The following is a 12,837-nucleotide window of genomic DNA, read 5'->3' as shown; positions in this document are numbered from 1 at the left end:
TTGATAAAACATTAATATTAATTATCAACTTACTGACAGAGACATGGACTTGCAAAATGTACTCACCAGGTCCATACAAAAACTTCACAGTAGATCCAAAATCCTGGTTTTCCAAGAATGGTGGTTTCCTGTCCTCTCTGCTAAATGAGTGAACGTGTTCTCAGATTACTCTTTCCAAAGCTCCTTTACTTTTTATGACAAGCTTGATCTTAAAACTAGCTTAAAACTTGATCTTAAAACTACCAGTAGGGATGGGCATTATGACCATATTATTCTACATACATGAGACATTTTATTTCACAATAACGATATCACAATATAGTTATTTTATTAAGAAATACTACAGAATAAAACTGCTTAGTCTTCACTGTATGATATTCTATGCATTAATATCACTTGATTCTTAAAAACGCAGAAGGTCTTCTCTAGTCTTTTGTTGTTTGATTCACATTATGAGAGGGCAGTTTATTAATCTGCTGCCCCTTTAAGAACGGATGCACAATGACACGCATCCGGGTTTCCCCACGTTAACTTGAACTGTTTAACTCTAAACATAACGCTAACTGACTGTTTACATCCAGGGAATACCTCACATGACAGGGATTTTGAGATAATTGTGAGCATTTTACCGAAAGGATAATTGATTTCGGGATTGCATGCCCCTCTGAGAGAGGCGGCTTAACGTTACTCTTTATTCTTCATTCATGCATGTTTCTTTATCAAAATGTCAATAACTGTAAGTAACGTTAGTACAGTGCTACGCGGATATATTTACATTCCGCGATATAAAAAGTTAACATAATTGTAAAATCTCTCACTATCATCGTCATAGCGCCCAGCCCTATCTTAACAGCATTACAACATAACAAAACGCAGAAACAGAATATTAAAGTAAACACGATTAGCAGAAATTAAAACTTCAATGCACTATATATTGATGTGACAGTAGAAAAAATATAAAGGGATTTATTTACCTTCTGCCGTCTGTTGTCCGCCATTGGTAACTTAAATGTCTGTTCATATTCATGTTTTCCGTTCTCAGTCAACATCCCACAATCAAAATTTGTCCAAAATAAGATTTTAACAGATGTAAAATGATCCATGTAATGCCATTAATGGACGGACCGAAGCGGTCCTGCTGCAGATTAGTAACCGTGCCCGTGAACCACTCCAACGGCAACGGTTGTATTTTCAAACTTGATCGGTAGAAGGCGTGCACAGTTGTCATTGGCCAGATTTCTAGATGACGTTCAGATTGACCAATCACGCTCAAGTGAACACAGAAAGACAGCAAATAACCTTGCATCCATAGAAATAACTTGTTTTAAACTACAGTTAGCAAATGTGTATATTTATTTTTATTTGCTGTTATATTTAATTAGTTGGTGTTTTGTGGTGTGGGCAGAGGCTTGAAAGTTTCAACCTGTAGAGCAGTGCAGATTTGTACTCTTTAAAAACAGATTATTGTTTGATATTTAGTTTGCTATATAGTTTGTTATATGTGTGTCCAGAATTACAGTTTGAATGTAAAAATACACCTACACTGTAAAAAAAAAAAAAAAAATAGTTAAAAAAAGTCAAATGACTGGCAGCTACGGCTGCCAAACAAAAACATAAAATTAAAGTAAAATATCTTAATTTAAATAAGGAAAAATCTGTTTTCTCTCAAACTTTTAATGTTAATTTACGTAAAGTTTTTGCACTTTATTTGAATTAAGATATTTTACTTTAATTTTACGTTTTTTGTTTGGATTTTTTTGTTTGGATTTTTTTTACAGTGTTGTAATTAAATGCATATAGTTGGAGATTTTGTCTGTATTGTGTGAATACCAAATATAGTATTTTTAATACAATAATGCAGTGTTTTCTTTGTCATTTTTGACAAATACATCGACAAAGTACCATAACCATATGCCACAGCTTTAAAAATGCATCAGTATGAAATGCATGTATGTTTACATACATTTATTAAATATGTGGAACACAAATATGTATGTCACATATTTATACTTAATGTTGTCTATATTTGCGAGAAACCAATACTATACTGTAATATATGCAGATATATGGTATCATATATGGATGAACTCAAATATTGTCTTAACATGTTTGGACACATAAATGTTCATATATGTTGCAGGCATATATTGTGTTCTCAGATAAGTCAAATATATGTATAGATATATGTCATGCTATTTGAAATATAAGTACATATATGGCCATATATTACATTTTTGTATGGGAACAATCACAGATTTATAAACAACCACAGATCTATAAACAATCACACATCTATAAACAATCACAGATCTATAAACAATCACAGATCTATAAACAATCACACATCTATAAACAATCACAGATCTATAAACAACCACAGATCTATAAACAACCACAGATCTATAAACAATCACACATCTATAAACAATCACAGATCTATAAACAATCACAGATCTATAAACAACCACAGATCTATAAACAATCACAGATCTATAAACAACCACAGATCTATAAACAATAACACATCTATAAACAATCACACATCTATAAACAATCACACATCTATAAACAACCACAGATCTATAAACAATCACAGATCTATAAACAACCACAGATCTATAAACAATCACAGATCTATAAACAATCACAGATCTATAAACAACCACAGATCTATAAACAATCACAGATCTATAAACAATCACAGATCTATAAACAATCACACATCTATAAACAATCACACATCTATAAACAATCACACATCTATAAACAACCACAGATCTATAAACAATCACACATCTATAAACAATCACAGATCTATAAACAATCACAGATCTATAAACAATCACACATCTATAAACAATCACACATCTATAAACAATCACATATAAACAATCACAGATCTATAAACAATCACACATCTATAAACAATCACAGATCTATAAACAATCACACATCTATAAACAATCACACATCTATAAACAATCACACATCTATTGAGCAGTGGCGATTTCTTTAAGACTGCAAGGGAAGCTCAGCTTCCCTTATAATGTCACAAAATGAATGGTCAAATATGTACTATTGTATTAACATTTTATTGACTAAAAATGCGTTAGAAAACGTTCATCTCAAAGACGAGTTCGTACAGAATCAGTTACATATAGCAGGTAGGCTGACTCGATTTCCTTCTCATACATTACCGCAGCGTCACAGTGTATTTCCCTATTGAAGCCCAGCGTCCATTGACTTCAATGGGGCTGCTTTGAACGGTTTTTTTCAGCGCTTCGAAACTAGACGGTCATTGGATAAACGCTGCGATTATGTCCCGCCCACGGACGCTCAGCGTCTCTGGGGGTGAATGGGGAGTGGGCTGGCCCGGACTCCGAGCTTCTGCGTGATGATTGGAGGGTCTGTCGAAAGACTGCATCTCCTTTTGACTGACAGCGATTCTGTACTATAAGGAATCACTGAAGCTATTCGCGCTCAGTCCCATCGCGGATTTCTCAAGTTCAGTCGAAATAAAAACTGCTGCAACCTATTTCTTTGATATTTGCTTGGCGAAATTGCTTGATTTTCATCATACATTTCACACAATTATACACCACATTCCTTGTTTCAGTTTTACAGAGTTTAATATTTTTTTTTAGATCGTTCATTCATTCATTCATTCCTTCATTCCTTCATTCATTCATATAACGTTAGTAGGCTAGGCTAGCGTTGTGGGTGAAACTGCGCACGATGGCAGACGGTGCTAATATTGTCGACCTGATTTTGGCGAAGCCATTTGAAAGTGTTCCTTACGAGGAAAAACTTAGAATTAAACAGCAGGGCAGATCAACACCTAAGATTGATTTAGTGCAAAAGATAGGGAAAAATAACAGGTCTTTTCAGCTCTCCTGGTATAACAAAGTTAGCTGGCTGACTGGAAGTGCTGTGACAAATAAAATGTACTGCTGGCCATGCCTCTTGAGAGGACACTGGTCAAGTCACTTGAAAAGACTCCTAGTTGGTACGACAGGGTCACAGACCATTTTCTTGAAAAGGAACGTAGGGCAGAATTTACTTTTAAATAAATAGACAATTTTAAGATGTAGGCCGAAAATGAGCTTCCCCTCTCTGACAGACCAGTAGCCGCCACTGCTATTGAGCTAGCGGGACGCCACACACTCCGGGCGGATAGAACATTACATGGCTCCGGTAAGACCAGAGGTGGTGGATTGTGCATTTACATTAACAAAGCTTGATGCACAAACTCTGCTATTGTTGGGAGTCATTGTTCAGCTAACCTTGAGTTTCTCATGGTTAAATGTAGACTGTTTTATCTACCGCGGGAGTTCACTTCCACCATTATCACTGCAGCCTATATTCCCCCGGATGCTGATGCTAAGCTTGCTATGAAAGAACTTTACGCAGCCATCAGTAAACAACAGACTGATCACCCGGAAGCTGCGTTTATTGTTGCAGGTGACTTTAATCACTCAAACTTAAAGTCAGTGCTACCCAAGTTTCACCAGCATGTTTCCTGCCACACCAGAGGAAACAAAACCTTAGATCATGTTTACACAAACATGGCTGGAGCTTACGTTGCAACACCCCTCCCCCACATGGGACAGTCAGACCACCTCTCTTTGTTTCTAACACCCAAATATGCACCACTCATCAACCGTGTGAAGCCATCAGTGAAGACCATAAAGGTGTGGCCTGCGGGGGCAGACTCCACACTCCAGGAAAGGTTTCTACACACAGTCTAGAGTGTGTTTGCTTCTCAAGCTACCAGTGGCGCTTACACGGACATTGACTCATTCACCTCCTCTGTATTGGATCATATCAATACCACCATTGACAGTTTTACAACCCAGAAACAGATCACCACATACCCAAATCAGAAGCCTTGGATGAACAGGGAAGTGCGACTCCTGCTGAAGTCACGCAATACTGCCTTCAAATCAGGTGATGCACAAGCCTACAGCACATCCAGAGCAAACCTGAAGAGGGGCATCAAAAAGGCCAAGCACTGCTACAAGCAAAAGATAGAGGGACACTTTATGTGGCAGGGCATTCAGGCCATCAGTGATTACAAACCCACCCGGTCCACCCCCGCAGCCACTGATGTCAACTTCCTGAACGAGCTAAATTACTTTTATGCTCGCTTTGAAAGAGACAACAGAGAAACTGCCACCAAGCTCAAACCCTCAGCTGACCACCCACCAATCACACTCTCCTCCACAGATGTCTGCAAGGCACTGAGCCGGATCAGCGCGCACAAGGCTGCTGGACCAGACAACATCCCTGGTCGTGTTCTCAGGGCATGTGCGGAGCAGCTCGCTGGGGTTTTTACAGACATTTTCAACCTGTCTCTTGCCCAAGCAGCTGTACCAACATGCTTTAAACGCACTTCCATTGTGCCAGTGCCGAAACACTCTAGCCCGAGGTGCCCTAATGACTACCGCCCTGTAGCACTCACACCCATCGTTATGAAGTGCTTTGAGCGGCTGGTCCTGGAACACCTAAAAGACTCTCTACCATCCACATTGGACTCACACCAGTTTGCCTACCGCAGCAATAGGAGCACAGAGGATGCCGTTTCCATGGCACTGCACTCTGTGCTCACCCATCTGGACCATAAGAACACTTATGCACGCATGCTGTTTGTTGACTTCAGCTCAGCATTCAACACTGTCATCCCATCCAAGTTGATAGCCAAACTTGGAGACCTAGGCATCAACACTTCAATGTGTAACTGGATTTTGGACTTCCTAACTGACAGACCCCAGAATGTTCGATCAGGATCCACCTGCTCCACGTCCATCACACTTAACACTGGTGTACCACAGGGATGTGTGCTAAGTCCGTTTCTCTACTCCCTCTTCACCTCCGACTGCAAGCCTGTGTATGGATCTAATTCCATCGTCAAGTTTGCGGACGACACTACGGTGATTGGGCTCATCAGCAACAACGATGAGACTGCCTATAGGGAGGAGATCCAGCACCTGGCCACATGGTGCGCTGATAATAACCTGCTCCTCAACACCACCAAAACAAAGGAGCTCATCGTGGACTTCAGGAAAGACTCAAGAGGCACACACGACACCATCCACATCAATGGAATGGCTGTTGAGCGTGTCTCCAGTTTCAAGTTCCTGGGGATCCACATCTCGGCGGACAGTGGTCCCAGCAGCAGCACTATAACCGGGTGGCCCAACCACGGGAGTTCAGGCAGGGTGATCACATCCTAGTCCTGGTTCCCACGGCCGCCTGCAAGTTCCTCGCCAACTGGCAGGGGCCATTCACCGTCACTGAGAAGGTCGGCCCTGTCACCTACAGAGTGTGCCAGCCAGGGAAAAGAAAGGAAGACCAGTTATACCATGTGAACCTCCTGAAACGTTGGGTCGGGACCGGACCCCAGCTCTCTGCCCTCGCCGCCGTGGCTCCCGTGGTGGTCGACATGGATCCTCAGCTCTCCGCCACCCAGAAGTCCGAGCTGCAACACCTGGTCAGTCAGTTTTCTGCAGTGTTCTCTCCCTGACCCGGGCGGATTCATGTTCTGGAGCACGACGTCCGCAAACCACCGGGGGTCGTCATACGGCAGCGGCCCTACCGGGTTCCGGAGGCTCAGTGACACGCCATCGAGGAAGAGGTGCAGGAGATGTTGAAGTTGGGGGTATTCGAGCCGTCTCGCAGCCCATGGTCCAGCCCCATCGTCATGGTCCCCAAGCCCGACGACGGCACCTTCCGTTTCTGCAAAGACTTCCGGCGGCTGAACGAGGTCTCAGAGTTTGACGGCTACCCCATGACGAGCTCCTGGATCGCCTAGGAAGGGCCCGGTTCATCTCGACCCTCGACCTGACGAAAGGGTACTGGCAGGTACCCTTAATGGAGAACGCCAAGCCAAAGACCGCCTTCTTCACCCTGAGTGGCCACTGGCAGTACCGCGTCCTTCACTTCGGGCTGCATGGGACCCCAGCCACGTTCCAGCGCCTGATGGACGTCCTCTTGCGGCCACATCAGACCTACGCGGCCACAGATCTGGACGACGTCGTCATACACTCGGAGACCTGGGAGGACCATCTGGACCGGCTGCGGAAGGTGCTGTCGGAGCTCCGTGACCGTCAACGCCTGACCGTCAACCCCTGGAAGTGTCACCTGGCCCTCGCGGAAGCAAAGTACCTGGGCTACCAGGTGGGGTGCGGCTTAATTTGACCCCAGGAGAAGGTGACCGCGATCCACTCCGCGCCGCGCCCCACCTCCAAGACTCAGGTACGGGCCTTTTTGGGGTTGGCAGGGTACTTCCAGTGTTTTATCCCTAACTTCTCCTCCTTAGCCTCTCCCCTGACAGACCTAACCAGGAAGGGGCAACCGGAGAGGGTCCAGTGGTGTACTGAGACGGAGCTCCAGCGGATCAAGACGGCCCTCACGGCAGAGCCTGTGCACCGGGCTCCCGACTTCAACCGCCCCTTCCTGCTGCAGACGGACGCGTCCGACACCCGGTTGGGAGCCATTCTGTCCCAGGTCTTGGACGGTGAGGAACACCCGGTGATCTACATCAGTCGAAAGCTGACCCCCGCCGAACAACGTGACGCGACCGTTGAGAAGGAGTGGGCAGTCCTGGAGCTCCGCTATTACCTCCTCGGACGTCATTTCACCCTGATCACCGACCACGCGCCCTTGCATTGGATGGCCCGAGCGCAGGACACGAACACCAGGGTGACTCGGTGGTTCCTCACGCTCCAGGACTTCAGCTTCACTGTACAACACCGACCGGGGGACGGCCAACGCCAATGTCGATGGTCTCTCCAGGATGTGGGCAGCTTTCGCAGGTCTGTCAGGGTCCACTCCCACCCTCCCCCACCGGAACGGGTCGATGCTTAGGGGGAGTGTGACAAGCGTCCCGAGCCTCCATCAGCGTCGCCCTGGAAACAGACCAGCCACACCTGCACCCGCTCATCACGGGCTGAGCGGTCACACCTGCGGATCATCACGCACCCGCTATATCAGCCTGAGAGACGACCAGAGGGAGAAGAGCACGGACCCACAATGCACTGCACGACACTAGGAGGATTGAAGACGAAACACCGAGCACCGAGCACCCAGCACCCACTGACTGCACTTTAACCTACTTTTTTGCACTTCCACCTTAAATAAAATCCACCCTTCGGGGAACTCACCTGCATCCTCGTGTCCTGTGCTTCTTCACCCCGTCACAATAATTATATATATTATATATATATATAACATTTATTAGGGGTGCACCGAAATTTCGGCCGCCGAAAAAGGCATTATCGGTTTAGGGCCAAAATAAAAAAAAAAACAGTCGAAAACGTAAACCAAAAATGAATGTCACCTGCCTCTTCCATCCGTGCGTAAGTGCTTAGGTTTCACTCACGGTCGAGCCGTTATCACTTGACGCGTCTGCCTATCAAAGATTAAGCATGTCAGCGGTATGAGAACAAATAGAGACATATCCAGGCTCCAGCTGAACTACCCATTGCCAGAAGCGACAATCCCCTTGACAACTGGTGCGCGAACGAAGGCTGATTTCCATTGCTTGCACGGATTGCACACAGGTATTTATCTGCCCCAAGCAGTGTTGCCAAGTCCGCGGTTTTCCCGCGGGATGTATATCCATGTCCGCGGGTTGAAGCGACCCCAATTGGACCCAGGAATGCGACCCAGGAATGCGAATTTTAGCAGGCAACCCTGCCAAAAAACCCCCCACACATTTCACCCCCCAAATGCCATTTTTCCCGGAGAACAGTGACAAACAGTGAGAGAATATTCAGTGCAGCATCTCATGTTCTTAATGAGAACCATTCTGTGATTTTGTGTGCAGTTAATCAGATAATTGTGGATCTTTTTTTGCAAAACTGTTAAAAAACTATTTTATTTGATGGAACATAAAACTTGAAGAATAATATTATTTGGTATTATTATTTATATTTATTGTTAAAAATATTTTTTATTGCTAAAAGTCGCTGGGCAGCGTTAATAAGTTTCTGTGCTCATGAATGACATCAAATATTCTTGAAATATTGTGATATAATTTTGAGGCTATATTGGCCACCCATATATATATATATATACAGGTCCTTCTCAAAAAATTAGCATATTGTGATAAAGTTCATTATTTTCCATAATGTAATGATAAAAATTAAACTTTCATATATTTTAGATTCATTGCACACCAACTGAAATATTTCAGGTCTTTTATTGTTTTAATACTGATGATTTTGGCATACAGCTCATGAAAACCCCAAATTCCTATCTCAAAAAATTAGCATATTTCCTCCGACCAATAAAAGAAAAGTGTTTTTAATACAAAAAAAGTCAACCTTCAAATAATTATGTTCAGTTATGCACTCAATACTTGGTTGGGAATCCTTTTGCAGAAATGACTGCTTCAATGCGGCGTGGCATGGAGGCAATCAGCCTGTGGCACTGCTGAGGTGTTATGGAGGCCCAGGATGCTTCGATAGCGGCCTTAAGCTCATCCAGAGGGTTGGGTCTTGCATCTCTCAACTTTCTCTTCACAATATCCCACAGATTCTCTATGGGGTTCAGGTCAGGAGAGTTGGCAGGCCAATTGAGCACAGTAATACCATGGTCAGTAAACCATTGACCAGTGGTTTTGGCACTGTGAGCAGGTGCCAGGTCGTGCTGAAAAATGAAATCTTCATCTCCATAAAGATCTCCCCTTCATCTCCCTTTTCAGCAGATGGAAGCATGAAGTGACCCAAAATCTCCTGATAGCTAGCTGCATTGACCCTGCCCTTGATAAAACACAGTGGACCAACACCAGCAGCTGACATGGCACCCCAGACCATCACTGACTGTGGGTACTTGACACTGGACTTCAGGCATTTTGGCATTTCCTTCTCCCCAGTCTTCCTCCAGACTCTGACACCTTGATTTCCGAATGACATGCAAAATTTGCTTTCATCCGAAAAAAGTACTTTGGACCACTGAGCAACAGTCCACTGCTGCTTCTCTGTAGCCCAGGTCAGGCGCTTCTGCCGCTGTTTCTGGTTCAAAAGTGGCTTGACCTGGGGTATGCGGCACCTGTAGCCCATTTCCTTCACTGTGCACGGTGGCTCTGAATGTTTCTACTCCAGACTCAGTCCACTGCTTCCGCAGGTCCCCCAAAGTCTGGAATCGGTCCTTCTCCACAATCTTCCTCAGGGTCCGGTCACCTCTTCTCGTTGTGCAGCGTTTTTTGCCACACTTTTTCCTTCCCACAGACTTCCCACTGAGGTGCCTTGATACAGCACTCTGGGAACAGCCTATTCGTTCAGAAATGTCTTTCTGTGTCTTACCCTCTTGCTTGAGGGTGTCAATGATGGCCTTCTGGACAGCAGTCAGGTCGGCAGTCTTACCCATGATTGCGGTTTTGAGTAATGAACCAGGCTGGGAGTTTTTAAAAGCCTTAGGAATCTTTTGCAGGTGTAATTTTGATTCAGATGAGGTTAATAGCTCGTTTAGAGAACCTTTTCATGATATGCTAATTTTTTGAGATAGGAATTTGGGGTTTTCATGATCTGCATGCCAAAATCATCAGTATTAAAACAATAAAAGACCTGAAATATTTCAGTTGGTGTGCAATGAATCTAAAATATATGAAAGTTAAATTTTTATCATTACATTATGGAAAAGAATGAACTTTATCACAATATGCTAATTTTTTGAGAAGGACCTGTATATATATATATATATATATATATATATATATATATATATATATATATATATATATATATATATATATATATATATATATATATATATATATATATATATTAGTATACATTTTTAAAATAATACATTTTCGGCTTTCGGCCAAGTGCAAGTTCAAGTTAAAATAATACAGCAGAGCAATTTGAGCAAATACTCCTAGAGAACCAATTTCTCCACAAGGATGCACTTATCAAACAAATCAAACGATGCACACCCAAGAAACAAAAGACAGGGGTATTTATACAGAATCGTTTACATTGATCTCAATGCAGTTTCTTTGGGTTTTTCCAGAGGAACTGAAACTGCTGACCGGCTGTCAGTTGTCTTGTGTCACCCCGACAGAGGATGCTGGTTTCTTCATTCTTTGCCATATTTGGATTAGGGTCTTGTCTCATGTGTGTGCGTGTGTATGCATCTGGAAGTGTATTTGTAAGTTCACAATACCTTTCAATATTTATATAAGAATCCTCTCTTACAACAATCACAGATCTATAAACTAGGGCTGATGTGGCCTTGTTTTCTATATGTATGACATGCCTAGACCATCAGCTATATGATGTAATCTTTCTCTCATTGGTTAAATGCATAATCCGCCTCTTTTACTCTTTCCTATATCTTTCTGATTTTCTGAAATAAACAAAGATTTTATTATCCAAATACACTGGATTGGGAAGGGCACGCAATGGGAAATAAAACTTATCAAGCATGTTAAAGAAATAGATATAACCCTGAATATATGAATACAAACTCAGTCAACGTCTCACTTGTGAGACTAACATTCCCTGAGACACAGTTTCAAATCTACACAATATAATATAAGTGCACATCAAATACTTCACCGATAAAGAACACAGGAAGATTATATGGCATTAAGACAATGTATTTATGCGACAAGATAATGTGCAAACCGAGTTATTAATGTAAACATTCAGACGCTCCTTAATGTCTCTTAGCAATATAGTAATCACTAATGAAGAGAAGATACTTACACACAATCCACAAAGTCAGTCCCTTCTGACTACTTTAACTGTTAATAACTAAACACAAGCACATCTCTGCATCCTCACTCTCTGATCTCTGGTTCTCTGGAGCAGTCCAAATCACCAGCAGAGGTGGGGGAGTTTGGAAGAGTCCATTTGAGACGGTGGCCTTCTTTACATTACTGATGTTTTAGCCATAAATAACAGCATTGTCTCTCAGTAGAGCAGTTTAATAGCCTTCTGTCATATATCCTGACCCAGACAGCAAGCCAACATTGAATAAATATTGATTTTCCATCTGAATCATCATTATGGTTGATATCGAAATTTCAATGCAAAATAAATGTTGAATCACCATTGCCATATCGATGAAACCTGACGTTATTAATGTTGATGGCAACAACATTGGAACAACATTGATCTATAGTTATCTTTATGCTTGATTAAGCATTGATATTTGGTTTACCGGGCGATTGCCAATGTGTTGAAAAGTCATTGATTTAGAGTTGACTGGGCAACGACCTGTTGTTGAAAAATCATCGACATATAGTTGACCGGGAAATGTGATTGAAAATGCATCGGTGTTGGGTTCCCTTTCGTTCAGTCACTACCACGTACGTTAGTGACTAACGAATGGGGGTTTCGCTTAGAAGCCAATCATCTTCTTCGTATTCAACAGCGCCCAATGGCAGTGCCAATGCCATGGGCATGCGGAATTTGCATGCGTAACTCCGCCCCACCTCGTGGGTATATCAGGAAGTACGCTGGCAACATCGCATTATGTTTCTGCTTTGGAGCCAAGAGGATCTCTTCACTCCTACAAGCCTGATCTGAGTCTTCGACAGCTTTCGAGACGAGCAGCTTTCCAGAGGCGTTGGTGTTACGGCGCGTTCCAGCGATCATCATACTGCCTGCCTGCTGATCTGCGCAGTGGTCTGCTAGACAGCTGGTGTGTGGTCCCTGGGCGCTTCGGCGTTCTCTGCGAGGCTTTCCTCTCATTAAAGAGCTTACACGTGACGCGTCCTTTTCAGGATGTCTCGTCCGTGTACTTCTGGGTGTGGTCGGTTGCTTTCCTCCTCTGATGGGCATGAACACTGTCTGGTATGTTTGGGCTTTCAGCATGCTCAGACAG

General features: G+C 43.2%; 1 protein-coding gene across 1 annotated transcript in view; it reads right to left on the bottom strand.

Moving 5' to 3' along the window:
• LOC307132272 (uncharacterized protein) overlaps positions 1 to 11,774 on the bottom strand; it is a 40,164-nt gene extending 28,390 nt beyond the window's left edge. The window contains exon 1 of the mRNA XM_079826471.1: positions 11,715 to 11,774. The gene's annotated coding sequence lies outside the window, so the exon portion shown is untranslated. The remainder of the gene's footprint in view (positions 1 to 11,714) is intronic.
• Between the last annotated feature and the right edge of the window lie 1,063 nt (positions 11,775 to 12,837).

This window comes from Gobio gobio (assembly GCF_949357685.1).
Source record: "Gobio gobio genome assembly, chromosome: 1".
In the NCBI taxonomy this organism is placed as follows: domain Eukaryota; kingdom Metazoa; phylum Chordata; class Actinopteri; order Cypriniformes; family Gobionidae; genus Gobio; species Gobio gobio.
This window is presented reverse-complemented; position numbering and strand designations above follow the sequence as displayed.